The 16,437-nt window shown below is 30.3% G+C and overlaps 1 protein-coding gene across 2 annotated transcripts in view; it reads left to right on the forward strand.

The window, feature by feature from the left end:
* The window catches only part of LOC126733881 (paired mesoderm homeobox protein 1-like), a 69,321-nt gene that overhangs the window by 25,205 nt on the left and 27,679 nt on the right, over positions 1-16,437 (forward strand). The window contains exon 1 of one of the 2 annotated variants that reach the window (XM_050437311.1): positions 10,600-10,876. The exons of the other annotated variant lie outside the window; for it this stretch is intronic. The gene's annotated coding sequence lies outside the window, so the exon portion shown is untranslated. Of the gene's footprint in view, positions 1-10,599; positions 10,877-16,437 lie in introns of those variants that run through there. 2 annotated transcript variants of the gene reach the window in all.

Here is a 16,437-nt window from a genome sequence, read left to right on the forward strand (position 1 = left end):
CCCTCTTTTAGACAATACTTGTGATGGCCATACTTATAAACTGAAAACCTTGGTCAAACGAATCTTGTTTTTAACAGTCTTAATGTAGTAATAAAATATTAACATGTCTAATTTGAAATTAAACGGTCGTTCAAAAATATTAACAAAAATCGAAAACTTTTTGCGTATCTACTTGCGGGTAAATCATTAGTCCATTGATTGCCATATGTCCCGCACGTGTCAAGGTGCGAGCCCACACGTACAGGGGCGGGATCCTTATGTTACTGACAATATTTTTGCAAAGTAATTGAAGAGGGACCCGCATGTTATCGTCAATATCATCGGGAGCCAATAAAACCTTATTAGAATGCTATTTTTATTTTTGTGGGCATATAATCAATTAAGTGATAATACGCATTTTCTTTTCAAATGCATTCACGCATTGTGTTTATTTCCTATTCATATGCTGAATGAATCATGTACATTTTCATAAATGGAATGACTGGCAGTTTTATGTGTTTTTTTAAAGCAATATTGGTTTATTTATCTTTCTCACATATGTAATAGTGTCCAAATTTTGCCCTATATAATGACAAAAACGAGTGTATTTATATTGTCTGAATTGTACTTGTCAGGGACATAGATATAACTTAGGAAAATATATCAATGTAACATACCTATCTATTGTTATTCATGGGACCCTATTAATAAGAAAGGAAGCAATAATAGCGCATCGAGACCTAAATTCAATAGCTTTAAACATCTGATGAGAAATTTCTTGGGGCAAAGGTCAAAACGTTTTTGGGGTCGCCTTTTTCCTAGCTCTGGATGTGTACATAAATTTCAACTGTTACCATCTAGAAGATATTTGTCGCTATATTAAAAAAGGTCTTTCTATTTTACGCTATTTTAATTGGTAGAAAATGGTATTTATAAAAGTGTGAATTTCAATAAGATACTACAAAGATAAAATGGTCCTGATAATAAACCTATTTTTTTTTAATTAAAAAAAATAGAAATTGAATTATTTTTATCAATTTTTGAGTGTCGTATTTAGCTTTAAGTGTCAGCTACAATGCGATTAGGTGTGATTCATTGATCAAGTGTTATAAAAAACTGTTTGTTTTTTGCCAACGTTTCAAATTAAATTTAATTCATCTTTAGGTCTATACAATAGATAGAAAGAAATGGTTTTATAAATCTTTCAATAAAACATTTCTTATATAAAAAAACTTGATCAGTTACTTACTTTATCAGTAAATGATAGTATGCATTGGGAAAGGAATTTTTTGCGACAGTAGAAACCAAAAGCGCACCATAATAAAAACCAAATTAAAGATATTAAAAAACAGATATTTTGAAAAATTATTTATTTGTTTAACAGGTTTTATTATAAAATTTTAAAATAAATTGCGCATTTTTATTGTCACTTTTTTCCTGCTATTTAATAGAACTTTTAGATGTTTATCGTCACAATACGATGTTTTTTCTGCAGAATATTAATGTAGAAAACTAGAAAAACAAATTTCAAGGGGAATCATTTTTTACATACAAACAACCTCCTGAAATGTAGAACCTGAAATAAAATGAAAAAAATCTGGCTTATTTGTAGAGCCAATGTTAAAATAAACTGCACATTACACGTAGTTTATTTTACGTGAAAAACTGTAAAGGCAAAATAAATATTTCTGACAATACTAAACTCAGAATTTCTCAGTAAATTGGGCGTACAGTTAAGCGGTACCATGAAAATAAATTAGGGAGTAAATATGAGGAAATAATTAATGATATCAATATAGAAAAAGTCACATTTTACCGGTTAATAAATAATTATTTTTTCAAAAAAGTCTGTTACTTCTTGGTAATAATCTGCAGCTGTATAAACAGCTTGTTACCTTTTACAAGGTGATTGAACTTCATTATGTAGGAAGCCCGCAATCAAAAATTAAAAATCTAGTGGTATTTTTCTAAGAGATAGTCCCAATTATCCAATAACCAAAAAAGATGATTCAACTCAAATAGAACCAAACCGAATAAATTTGTAAAAAACGTACATAAAACTCAGTTAAGAAAACTAACTACAATAATCACATATGCATAAAATAAACATCTTTAACTTAACATGACACGACACAAAGTATTTTAAGAAAAGACCTCAAAATTATAATGAGGCACAGAAACATAATTAATACAGCCACACATTTTGCAATTCAGATAGTTAAAAAGCCATAGTACCCTGTATACCATAGAATATTTATAATCAAAAAAGAAGGTTAAGATATACAAAAAAACCCTTGACCCTTCCTAAACCTAACATGACTATTCAAGTTCTACAAATTCAAGAGTAAAAACTTAAGAATTTTCATAGCATGACAATTTTTTTTTGGAAAATAACTACCATTTTTACATTTAACTTACTATGTTAAGCGGTATTATTACCCGCAAATTCAAGCAATGCAAATTTCAATCAAGCTATCTTTAATTCCAGTAGCTACCGCTTGAATATCGAATGCAGTTTCATTCTTTCTCACTGGTGGCAAAAATTAGATCAAGTTTAAAATTCAAGATGTTTAACTAACCAAATAGGGTTAAGGGTCGTGATTTTTAACGAGAAAATAAAAATCTTTTTATTCTTGTGCCAAACTTAATTAGATATTCAACCACTCAATATTTAGCTGTACTCAGGGACGAGTTTGTAGAATCCAAAATTTTACCAGTTTATCTGAATTTAAGTTAAACAAAAATCATAATTAACTCGTTTACAACTGATACCTATTTCACCCAAATCTTCTTCTTTTAAAGTTATCTAAACTGGTTTTGAGCCAGTTCTTTATCGCTTTTTTAAAAAATTCGTTTAGAAGGGCTAGGTGCCCAGCAGACAGGTAACTTATTGCTGATTTGATTTTTACTCTCGATATAACGAGTTTTAGAGATCAAAAATACTTCTTTCTTCCTACAAGCTTAATACCGGGTGTACAAGAAAAAACAGTCCACCCTAAAAATCTTAATAATTAAATTCTAAGAATACGGCCAAAAACGGCCGAATACGTCAAATTTAATATTGAGGAGGACATTTATTGACAGAAATTGCGTTTCTCTGACGTCATCTTCTCACTCCCCAGAGTCCCCATTTCTCACATTTTTTTAAACATTGGATTGGGGGCCGAGTGATGCCTTGAATTAAAGGTAATTTTATTATCTACATAGTTATAATATCTATCATAGTTTTAATATCTACATACATTTTTATTATTTTTTTAAAATTTTATCAATTCGTTCGCAAGAAATATGAATAAATGTGGATAAAAAATAAACCTTATTTTAGATGAAAAAATATAAAAAAAATTAACACCTATTTTATTAAATCTTGAAAATAATCTCCGTTGACCTCCATACAAAAATACAATCAAAACGTCTGCACACACTAGCGAATATTTCAGGCATTCTTAATAGACATTCATTAACAATTCTATTTTAAAAATCTTCAAGGGAATCAAGCTTTATGGTAAAAACTTTAGGTTTTTCGATGATCTCATAAAAAAATCCAATGGGGTAAGGTCGGGAGATCTAGTAGGCTACTCTACGGTACCTCTCCAGTCAGTCCATCGTCCAGGAAATACGACGTTCAAAAAATGACGAACGGCAGCAGCATATTGCAGCATAACATCAGTTCATTTGATTATCTTATTCAAGTATCTCGGTTATTCTGGATTGATGCATCCTGCAGAAGTTTTAAGTAATTTTCAGCATTAAGATTTATATTAATAAAACTTGTGTCTAATGACTTCGCCATGTAAATAAAAGGAGCATTCGTCCGAGAAATAGACATTATACAGGAAATTTCTCTCACGATTGAACCTAATACTAAAGTACTTAAAAAATTAAACACGACAATCAAAATCATCTTCATTTAGCTGATATGTTAATTTGATTTTGTAGGCATGATATTTGTGTAATTTTAAAATTTTGTGTACTTTTAGATAATTTTTCCAGCAGATGTACTAGGTTCCATCTCAACACGACTCAACACTAAAATTTCTACGACCTCATTTTTCACTGGATGCTGAACTTAATTTCTTCTGTTTTGTACTGACCCTGTTTCTTGAAGCTTCCGCATTAAATCCATTACTTAAGGATGATTTACCCTTTTATACGGATGATTACCAATTCAAACACATGCTGCTGCTCTAGTAGACTTATTTTGTTGATAATGAAAAGCCACCAACTCAATTCTTTCTTGCAGCATGTAAATCATTCTTATCAATACTATCAATATCACTAGGACTAGAATAATCAAATACTTACTCTAATACTCGTAACAACTACTGTTGTTATTGCTCACTTCAACAATATAAATATTTACTGTATATTTTGACGTTTTTGACCAAGTAACTTGAATTTTCGGAATGTTTTTTTCTTGATTAGAGATAATACCTGGCAAATTAAAAAAAAGAAAATTTATGCGGGCAGCAACATTAAAAGATTTAAACTTTTGAAGAATGTCAGTCACGTTTATTCATATTTCTTAAGAACGAATTTCCTCAATAATAAATTTGACGTCTTCAACCGTTTTTGGTTAAACAATTTATTTTCAAGATTTTCGTTGTAGACTGTTTTGTTTCGGATACCCTGCATATCTTCAGCTTTAGGTCTTTCTAAAAGTTTACTGTTTGCATTAAAATTTTGATTTTTTGGGTTTAGACTAAAATTATTTAAAAGCAGATGTGAATCCTAGCAAGATTACTGTTACTAAAAAAATAAATATGTAACACCATACAAAATTTTTTTTAGAGCGGAACCGATGATTCGGCTCTAACCGGATTGCATTTCAGTTGTCAAAACAACATTTGCGATGACGCAACCAGAATAGAAATCATTATTCATTCAAACCCCGAAATTGAACCAGATCCTGACATCGGAATCTTGTAAATCAAAATTTCTCTTCTAAGAGAAATAGATCTGACAAAAGGTCCCTCTGGTTGCGAGCATCTGCCTTCGGAGAGCCGAATCCCGAATCAAACACACGTTTGCTGTCTTCGAGATTCTATTGTTTCCCGGCTACCTTTATTCTTTTGTTATCCGGGGTCCCTTTTTTCTTCCTGGTTCTAGTTACCCGTGAAAACAATCGATTCGGAACGGCCATGACAGTGCAACCGTTAAAAATGCGAAGACAAATTCGGGAACAACTTATTTTTCGAGATTTTTTGACCGTACTCGGATGTGTGTAAAAGGTCGGCAGCTGGACCTATTTTTGAATGCAAAACGTAAATTTGCGTAAAATAAAACCAATAGCGTGAGCTCCAAGTATTTATTTTTTATTATCTTATTGGATGGATTTCATCATTATTTTAGATGAAACAGAAATATTTTCTAGCAATGTATATTTTAATATTAAAAAAAAAAAGGTAATTTGTTTTTAGAATACACTTAATCCTTATATATTTTTTCAAATCATTTATTTTACTTTTTTTGAAAAAATTGCAGTTTAGTATTTAACTAGAAGAATTTGTATAGGAATTATCAAAACTATAGCTTTTATTAGCATGTCGTCAAAAAAATCAAAGTCAATGATCAATTTTAAAAGTTATTTTGTTTTTGTTTTGTTAATTTTACTTTTAAACGTTTTCGCTGTATCCTTGAATTTTCTAATCTTTACCCTCATTGGTTTCAGAGAAAAATGTTCTATTTTTGTTCAAAACGTGTACAAGATTTCCAGAATACAAATGAAGCAACATTTATGTCAAGATACATGCCATTTAATTGGCATTAAGAAAAGATTATATTATTGTCATTTTACAGAATTTCAATATCTATAGCAGAGCAGATTTGCATCTATAGTTTTTGCATCTTCAGAAAATAGGAGACATTTTGACTTTAGGAGAAGAACAAGATCGTTTATAAATATAATAAACGGGAGAGGACCGAGATGCAAACCTTGTGGAACTCCTGAAGAAGTCTTAAAGGATCAAGACAAGCACCCACCGATCTTAACTTGCTGCTCGCGATTGCCTAAATGTGATTTAATCCAGAATAACAAGGCGCCAGTGATGCCAAGCTTTAACAGTCAATCAAAATAGAATGATTTAACTTGTCAAAGGCCTTACTAAAATCGATATAAATGACATATACCTCTTGGCCTTCATGAAATAAACTACAAATGAAGTTCGTAAATATGAAAAAAATTGGTATCGACTGAATGACAACTGATAAATTCGTGTTGTTGATTAACCAACATCTTTTGAAAAACCTTCAGAACAGTCCTAATACATTGCTCAAAAAGTTTAGGAATAAACGATAAGATGTTTATGCGCGGTAATTAGACGCTTCGTTTTTATTTCCAGATTTAAATATTGGCCAAACGTTGAACAGCTTCCAGTTTCCAGGAAACAGGCTTTAATTTAATGAATCACTAAATATTTTATACAAAGAGAGATAAAGAAAACGGCCTTAGAACATTGAAAGGCTAGAATTAGCATTGCCTTGGAACTAAGGGAAGTTTGTTTATTTGCTTATTTTGACAGACACAAAACAATACTACTGTTCCTTTACTTTTCTCTTTAATAAAATATGAAGCATTTTTTTAATAAAATATAATAAGATACTCTATAAAGAAGTAAATATTCTAAGTTAAATGAATGCATGTAACTTTTATTAGAGAAAAAGAAAACCGTTGATTCTAACGACACAAGAAATCTTTACCAGTGACATCGTCAAAAAAGTGAAACAGTAAAAAACTATAATAGTGGGAATATTAATTGAGTATTATAATTTAATTGTTGTATTAATTGAGTATGAGTTGTATTAATTGAATAATATTAATTGAGTATGAGGGACTACTTTTTAAAATTAGTTTGGTTGGATACATACTTTGAACTTTTTTTTAAATGGAACTACCTCTATTTTTTTTCTGAAATGGGAGTCGCATTTGACTCTCTCTTTAACCATAAAATTGTTTTGCCCTAAAATGCGACGTTGCCTAGTTATTAACAATTTAAAGAAATTTTCACGAAAATCAATGTTTCACTTAAATATTATTATTTACCACCGACGTTGATTATCTTTTTGAAAAATCTATATAGAGTCCTAGGCTAAGTTCATTTTATCTTATGAAATTCCAAAATTTATTTATTTTTATACAGGGTAATAAAAATCATTACTCAAATAATGATATTTTCAATTAAATTTTGCGCTATTTTTTTAAAAACACCCTATATCTAATAACGCATTTTGATAAAGCATTATTTTATCTTCAATTTGATACCAACAAGTTTGCGTTTATCTCTAACCATTTTCTCAAAATTTGTTCTTAAAGGAAGAGTGACACTTATTTTTTATAGGCATTACAACGTTTAATTTTACTTGAAAATTATTAAAGTATATTGTAAGCGTAGAGTACAAAAAACAAACTAGAACAAAAACAGTTTTAAATAAAGAAATCAAAAAGGCATTCATCGGTCGGAGAAAATCCGAAAATTACAGTAAGACACATAATTACTTACAAATAGGTCCGTTGGAAAATGCCTCAAGAAAAATTAATATCATTCCCATTCATTTCAGTTACATCAATGATTGATCAAAAACATTAACAACATTAATTAAAAATATTATAAATAAGTTCTATCACAAAAATTGCCGTGCGAAACTTTTTTTAACTGCACGAAGCTTAATACTAGACGACTGAAAGACTCTTGTATGCGCTCCACCATATCTTCAGACTTCCCCACAAGAAGAAATCCAGAAGCGTTAATTCCGGTGACATAGGAGGACATTTAGTGGGGCCTATCCAGTATAAAGTTTAATAAATAAGTATACAAAAATTAATTCGAATAGCTAACCTAGCCTTCCAATCCATCTATTACCAAATTGGTGTGTGATATATTCCCTGACATCAGTACAAATGTGAGCTTGTGCACCCTTCAACTGATGCCTTACAAAGTCGGGAAGTGCGGAAAATTCTCTCTTAAGAAATTTAGAAAAAGATTTTCTGTTAAACGAATTTCAAAAAGGATGGAACAATAACAAAATCATGTAATATTGCACTCCCAAAATGCTTCATCATTGTTGAAAATTATTGATAGAAACTCGATCGAGATTCATAAAATCATTTCTGTGGAACAAACGTACATTCATTAGTGAAGGGCACACATTTAAAAAAAATCTGCTGCTTTATTTAGTGCCTTGATGTAGCTGTGCATAATAGGGATGATATTTGTTTTTCTTGGGATATTTTCCCACGGACGATGTCGATATTTCTAAGTTCTTACTTATTCGTTCTCTACAAACTAAATTCCAGTGCTGCAACAACCGACATGGTGATTACGAATTGGTTTTCTTCATTTAAAACTGTTTTCGTTCTAGTTTGCTTTTGTACAGGATGTTGGAAATTATTAGGAAATTGTTCATAATAAACTCTTGAAGCCAAAAAAACTTTCCAAGGCATTCACCGGTAACGTAAATAATTTACTCATTATCGCTGAGAGTAATTCATTTTGACACAAATCTACTTAACATGACTGATAAGTAAACATTATAATTTACGTTACATAACAAAGAATAAATGAATTATGGCCAAATTTTTACTTGTAAGACAAAATTTCTTATTTTTAAATGAGATAGCATCAGGGGTTAATATTATTTGTCTCTAACTACTATTATTTTATTATGGTTATTACAACTATTGACTTTTTTTCTTACTAAAAAGTGTTCGAAATAGAATTGAACAGAGGTCTGATTCCATAAAGTATCTATTAATTGTTGTCCATCGTAAGTGCCGTAATGCCTATGAAAAATAAGTGCCACTCTTCCTTTAAGAACAAATTTTGAGAAAACGGTTAAAGATAAACACAAACCTGATGGTATCAAATTGAAGATAAAAGAATGCTCTATCAAAATGCGTTGCTAGATATAGGGTGTTCTATTTAAAAAATAGCGGAAAATTTAATTAAAATTATTGTTATTTAAGTAACGATTTTGATCATCCTGTATAAAAATAAATACATTTTAGAATTTCATAAGATAAAATGAACTTAGCCAAGGACTCTACATAGATTTTTCAAAAAGATAAACAACGTCGGTGGTAAATATTAATATTTAAGTGAAACATTGATTTTCGTGAAAATTTCTTTAAATTGTTATTAACTAGGCAACGTCGCATTTAAGAGCAAAATAATTTTAGGGTTTAAGAGAGAGTCAAATGAAACTCCCTTTTCAGAAAAAAAATATAGGTAATTCCAGTTAAAAAAAAGTTCAAAGTATGTACCACGCTTTTTTGGGACACCCTGTATCAACCAAACTAATTTTAAGAAGTGGTCCCTCTAACTCAATTAACATTCCCACTATTAAAGGTTTTTTCCGTTTCACGGTTTAGCCGCATTCGAGCACCGCGATATTAAATGAACACCCTGTATATAGAGTCAAGACAGTTTTCCTCATGGTCCCCTCATTCCTCATTCTAGAAGAAGTATCTGTGAGAATAGCTTCGAGCATCACCTAAAAATAAAAAACTTTGAATATTTTTACCCGCAAGATATAGAACATTATTTAGAAAAATAAACTCTATATTCTCTATAGAACGCTTTAAATTTTCAAAGAGAAAATAGGTTAAAATGGCTCCAAATATCTAAGAAGTGATTTTAAAGGGCAAAAGAACTGTCCAAACAACTTGGAACATATAAAAAGCTTGTCAAACTTCAAACACCAAGAAAACTGCATGCACGGAGAGAAAATGAAGATTACTTCAAATTTCTGAAATTAAAATTAAATTTACTCAATTAATTTATGGGTTCTAAAAACTTATTTATTTTAATAAACTATTATTAAATGAAAAAATATTTTGTTAATATGTAAAAAAAAAATATGTTAAAATTGTATAAGAACTCAAAATATAGTGATTATTTTTATTCAAATACATCTACTAATTAAATTGTTTCTGAAAATGTCGTATAGATATATTGTAATTAAGAAAACTATAAAAATTAAGCAGGAGTCTAACAAATTTTTTCTCCGTGATCTGCTAGAGTCATTTTTATTAATTTTAACATCCATATCAGACAAACCAAGAGCTGAAAAACACCGTGTGGTTTTTCAGGAAAATTTCAAAATCAAAATAAAATTTCGAAAAATCAGTGTCTCTACTATTTATTACTTTAAAATTTAATTTTTTCATGATAAAAATATGCATCAACGAAATTACCCAAGGAATTGTTAGATTAGGGTCGAAATAAAACATGTTTCCTTTACCTTTATAAGATCATCATCAAGCCAATAGATGTCTTTATTAATTTTGTATTATATTTTATTTCATTGGTAATTACAACCTTGGGTCGCAAAACTTGGTAGAGATTAATAAAATTGCTGTCAACCGTAAATAGATTTTTTATCGTTTAAGAAATTAATCCAATTAAAAAACAGATTCTGGCCTGTAATTTCCATTATAACCCGAAACATATTTCAATCGCGTTCCCTAATTTAAAATCTGGTTGACAGACTTTATCCTAGGCTTAGCCAGGCCACGCCCACCGACTTAAGTCATCGGTAGTGGGGCCGAGCCAATCGCCTCCCATTTTCTTAAAAATCGTTTTCAGCGAATTTCGAATTTTAAGTCTGGAAAACTCCCCGGGCTCAGTTTTGGCTGCGCCCGTCCCCCAAAGGTGTTTAATCAAATTAACCCAATATCCAGTTCGAAAAAAAAAACAAAATATCGAAATAAATATTAATTTTGAGTTAAGAGTGTTCTAAATGTCAAATTAAAAAGCTGTTTTCTTAAATTATTAAAGTGTTTGTTCGCATTAAGTGCTATTAGATTTGGTTCAAAATTAACTAAGTGGTATATTAGATTAAATAGCCGCGGCTGAGAGTTGGATTTATAGAGCTTAAAGTGTCTATTGCATTGCCAACCGTAAGTTTAAATTATTATTACTGTTCCTTTAACAATCTAAAAAAAAAATAAGTAAATACATTTTTGGAATATTTTATTCATTTATTATATATAAAAATATTTATTGGAATAGCCATTATACTAACAACATTAGTATAAATAAAAAAATTGGACATTTGATAATTTACGTTTTAATTATTACTTATCAAAATTTTATAAATATAAGTTAAAAAGATGGATAAAATAAAATTAAAAAAAAAAAACAAGATAGTCTCATCATTCAATTCATATCTGTTCTACAAATTTTCTAAACTACAAAAGAATAATTATAAAATAAAAGGATTGAACTAAATTTCTTAAAATCTTATTATACTATATAGGCATATTGTAAGATATTAATTTTTGAAATAAAATTATAATAAAAAAAAATCTTAAAGACTATGCTCATGATTTTTTTTTCTAATACCTGGAAGATATCCTCATAATTAATTTTAATTATTGATCATAACTGGATTAAATCTAGACAAGACATCAAGAAAATATTTCACTATTTTGTTGAAAATATTTTAAAAAATGAGACATAATAATAAAAGATTATAGACTTAAAAGAACTTTATACATACCTTCAAGTAATATATAGGCATAAAAAGATAAATTTGAAATAAATATATATTAAATCAAGCTTTTTCTTATCATGACATATCATAAGTAAAATATTGATTTATCAGTATAGTAAGAGGTGAAATAATTTATAAATTCAAATAATTAAATATATATTTTCGAACAAAATTATTATTTTGATAATTATAGGATTACTTATTAAAAATTTAAATATACGTTTGTTTCATAGGCTATTATGATTATGTTTTAATTTTTTTTTCTAATTGCATATTTTATTTTTTGATTATATCTAAATATAAGGCTAACTTTTTCAAGATTACATATAGTAAACAATGCTATAAAAATTTGTGTTTTTGTAGATACTTTCTGGGTTTTAAGGCCATTTTAAAGAAATTTTATAATAATGTATTTATGTTTGACGTAAATTAACTATGTTTTAATGAAATTTAATAAATAATATGAATTTTTTTTTGTAATTTTAAGGCGCTTGGTTCTCTTTCAGAGTTTGAGGTGGGAACGTGCGAATTTAAACCTTTAACTTTTTTAATCTTTTTTTAAATATTTCTTTTATTATTTTTGTTTATACAGATATTTAATTACAGGCAATATCCATGACTTGCAAAGAATTACTTATAAAAAAACTATTTAAGAGAAAATGCTATAAATTACTATACTAATTATAAATCCACAGTCCTAAAAGTGAACAAAAGCAAAAAAGAACAAAATATTTCATATACAGGGTATCCGAAAAGTCAACGATTATACTGAAGGGGCTGATGGAGCAACTCATAAGCACCCAGAAAAACATAAAATGACCTTAGTAAAAAATCGATGGTTTTCGAGATATTGGCACTTTAGTGGAAGTCACCAAAATCCTACTTTCGATTGTCACGCCTTAAAAATAGATATTTTTTAGAATCTCTTTTTAGCTATGCAACACTGAATAGCCATTTTACTGATCAAAGACCAACATTAAACTAAACGGCCAAAAAATTTAATAAGAAATCTAGTCTAAAATAAAGTATTACTTATTTTTATTTTTTTAACTTTATTGGAATTTGACCGCTCATACTGGACCAAAAAAATTGTACGGCAACCTGGCTAATACCTTAGAAACTTTGCTCTTTTAATCTTCTTTTTAAAATTACCTAAATGTTTTTTTTAACAGTTTACTATTATTGTGTTATAGTAAAAAATAACCCTAATTCACCTTATGATATCATTGTATCATTGTATCAAGTTATGCTTAAAATGTTTTTATTTAACTTAAAAATTAAAAAAATCAAGAGCGAAGGTAATTCTTATCACCATAGCAATAAACAACAAACATTTTTGGAATTTAGTTTGTTTACAGAATTCCGTGAACTAACTACTTTTTTGCTTGTATCCTAACGTTTCTGTTACCTTTTGCTTTGGATTTGTTTTTGAGTTCATTTTGCTGTGGACTGTGGTCTTTGAGCTGTTTGTTTTATTGGTTGATCATTTATTATGCCCTTGCCGTATACCGCCCAAGAATATGCAAACATGCATCTCATTTATGGTGTGCATTCACCATAGAGGAAATGCTCTAGCAGCATCTAATCTTTATCAAGAAAGATATCCGAATTTGGCCCGATATCCTGACTATCGTGTATTTATTAATGTTCACCGCTCATATTCTGAAGGCAGAATGCCTTATGCTCCTGTTCGAGAGGGAAGACCTCGTATTGATTATGTTTTAGAAGACATAAAAAATGATCCGACTACTTCGGCACGAAAGAAGAACAGTGATACCGATATCCGTAGTAAACGACATCACTAGGCGATTTGAATATCACCCTTATCATGTTCAACGAGTGCAAAGCCTACTGCCTCGAGACTATGAACCACGCCTACAATTTTGCCGCAGAATGTTGCAAAAAAATCAAGAGGATCCGAATTTTTTAAATAATATACTGTGGTCGGATGAGAGTATATTCAAAAAGGATGGCTTTATGAACATGCATAATTTGCACACTTATGCGTTGGAAAATCCAAAATGATGGTTGCCCGGCACATTATGCCCATGAAGTTCGTCGGTATTTAAACCAAACATACCCCAACAGATGGATCGGCCGACTTGGTCCAATTTTATGGCCTCTCAGGTCTCCAGACCTGAACCCCCAGATTTTTTTTACTGGGGTTGCATAAAAGAAAAGGTTGATGCAAGACCAATAAATAATATTGCTGAATTACGGCAGCGAATAAATGATGCAGCCCAAGATCTTAACGCTGCCAGGAATGCAAGATGGATCAATAGGTTATTTATTAAAAGATGCCATGCCTGCATTCGCGTTGGTTTTTTTTTAAATTAAATAAAAATATTTTTTGAACATAGCATAATTATAAATTTGTTTTATTTTTTTCATAAGGTAGATTAGGTTTATCTTTCACTCTATCACAATAACAGTAAAGATTTTTTTAAAACATATTGGGTAATTTTAAAATTAAATTAAATGAGCAAACTTTTTAAGGTATTAGCCGAGTTGCCGTACAATTTTTCGGTCCAGTATGAGCGGTCAAATTCAAAGTTTAAAAAATAAAAATAAGTAATACTTTATTTTTGAATAGATTTCTTATTAAATTTTTTGGCCGTTTAGTGTAATGTTTGTCTTTGATCAGTAAAATGGCTATTTAGTGTTGCATAGCTAAAAAGAGATTCTAAAAAATATCTATTTTTAAGGCGTGACAATCGAAAATCTGATCCAAGAGTAGGATTTTGGTGACTTCCACTAAAGTGCCAATATCTCGAAAACCATCGATTTTTTACTGATTTTATGTTTTTCTGGATGCTTATGAGTTGCTCCATCAGCCCCTTCAGTATTATCGTTGACTTTCCGGACACCCTGTACACAAAATTAGTAATAATAATTTTAGTTAATCTGAAATCGTAAATTTTTATTAACAGCAAAATGTTAAATAATATAAAAAGGTAATTATTTAAAATAAGTTTTATTAATTGTAATTTATGCTTGTATTTTTATCGAAAGATGAATATTCAGTTTTTAAATGCCCGACAAGTCGTTTATTAATTTAGCATAACGTGCATTCCTCGTCTGTGCACTTTCTATTCCTTCACCATTCCTTTTGTCAGGTGTATTATTCTTTCTACTTCTAAAAATGTAATAATATTTTTTAAGTATTTAATAGAAATAGGAGTGAAATAAAATAGAAACCAAGCACAAAAGCAAGGGAAGCATTAAATTGCTACTACGTATTAATACATAGCAGTGTTGCCAAACATAAAAGAGCCATAGCCGAAAAAACACCTTATCCAAGATATACACTAGATAAACGAAAGAATTCTTAGAGTGTCACTAACTATAAGAACTGCAAATCTCAACCTACTACACCCAGGCATAAGCAAGAGTAAAGAAGAGACAGGAACATGAACAGGAACATGACCAAAATATGGAGATTAAATTGGGAAGCATACCGGAAAAATAAAAAAAGGCTTAAAATGGGAGATCTGAATGCCAGAATTGGAAACCATATGTGCTGGAATAAAATACCACTTTAACGAGAAGCACATGGGAAACGGAGAATGAAGAAGTGGTAATAGAACTACAACATGAGAATAAAAAACACCTTTTTTAAAGTCTTAGCACAAAATTACATGGCAGAACACCAGAGACCAAAACTCAACTATAGATTTTCAGATAGAGCCATACATCCAACCCATATGTTAGAAATAAGAAGCCTGACCTCAGCCAATCTAGAATCCGACCTCTCTTTAGTCCTGTAAAAGCTGCGAATATACATAAAAAAAGTATCAGCCAGCATAACTAAAGGAAAATCAAACATAGAAGCCATTAGAGACCCAACAAAAAAAGCCCGATACGAAGCTCTCCTAAATCAAAAAATCGAAGTGAACTCCGTTACGAGACAAGACGATCCGCAAGGATGCTGAGAAAAGATAGAAACCTTCGCAACTATCGAGGCTCTAGGTCCAATGAAAGTCGGAGTTAGTACACGTTTTTTTAACAAATAATGGTATACACCAGAAGTGAAACCTCTAGCCAATGAAAAACGTGAAACGCACCTAAGATATAGTGGTAACCAAACACCGGAAAGAAGTAAGCAGTACATCCAAACAAGAAACAGAGTCAACACAAAAATCAGAACCATAAAACGAAAGTTCTGGAGAAGGTTTTCCTCCGAAATGGAGCACTAGCTATACGAAGCACAAAGGAAGGTATAGGGAATGGAACTAATGAATCTAAAAAGAAGGAAACTTAATTATATGAATACTTACGAAATCCAGGAATATACACAAATACTATAAACTGATAAACTCCAACGGTAAACCTACTTTGAACAACTTTACGCAGATATAACCGAAGAGGAAAACAGAAACGAGATTAAAGAAGAAGGCGAAGAAGATAAAAAATTTTCCAAAATATCCGAAAAAATGGCGATGGAACAGACGAAGAAGATTAAAGAAAGGAAATCATCCGAACTAGATAAAATACCAAACAAGGTATTGAAATATGGCAAACAACAGTTTATGACTTAAAAAAATATTTAACGGAATATTAACAACTAAGAAAGTCTCCAATGATTGGAAAAAGAGCATTACATGGCTGACATGACATATTTAAAAAAGCAGACAAAAATCCCCAGAGAACTATAGAGGCATAACCTTACTAAGCTCAGTCAAGAAACTGTTCACGAAGATCATAGAAACAATAATTAGCGAACATGTAAAAACATTAGAAGAACCATAAGAGTCAGGTAAGATCAGTCAACCATGAATACTATTAAGTACTCAGAAAGATCTCAGGGTACACACTAAGAGACAGAAAAAAATTGGGGACTGGAAGACCCACGTGGACAGAATCACAGAAGGAAGAGTGGCAAAAATCGCTAGAGCTGGAAGACTATGGATAAAACATTCTTTCCCCCAATCTCCCGGGATACCTTGAAAGAAATGAACCTTAACA

Source organism: Anthonomus grandis, chromosome 3, assembly GCF_022605725.1.
Source record: "Anthonomus grandis grandis chromosome 3, icAntGran1.3, whole genome shotgun sequence".
NCBI classification, from domain to species: Eukaryota; Metazoa; Arthropoda; class Insecta; order Coleoptera; family Curculionidae; genus Anthonomus; species Anthonomus grandis.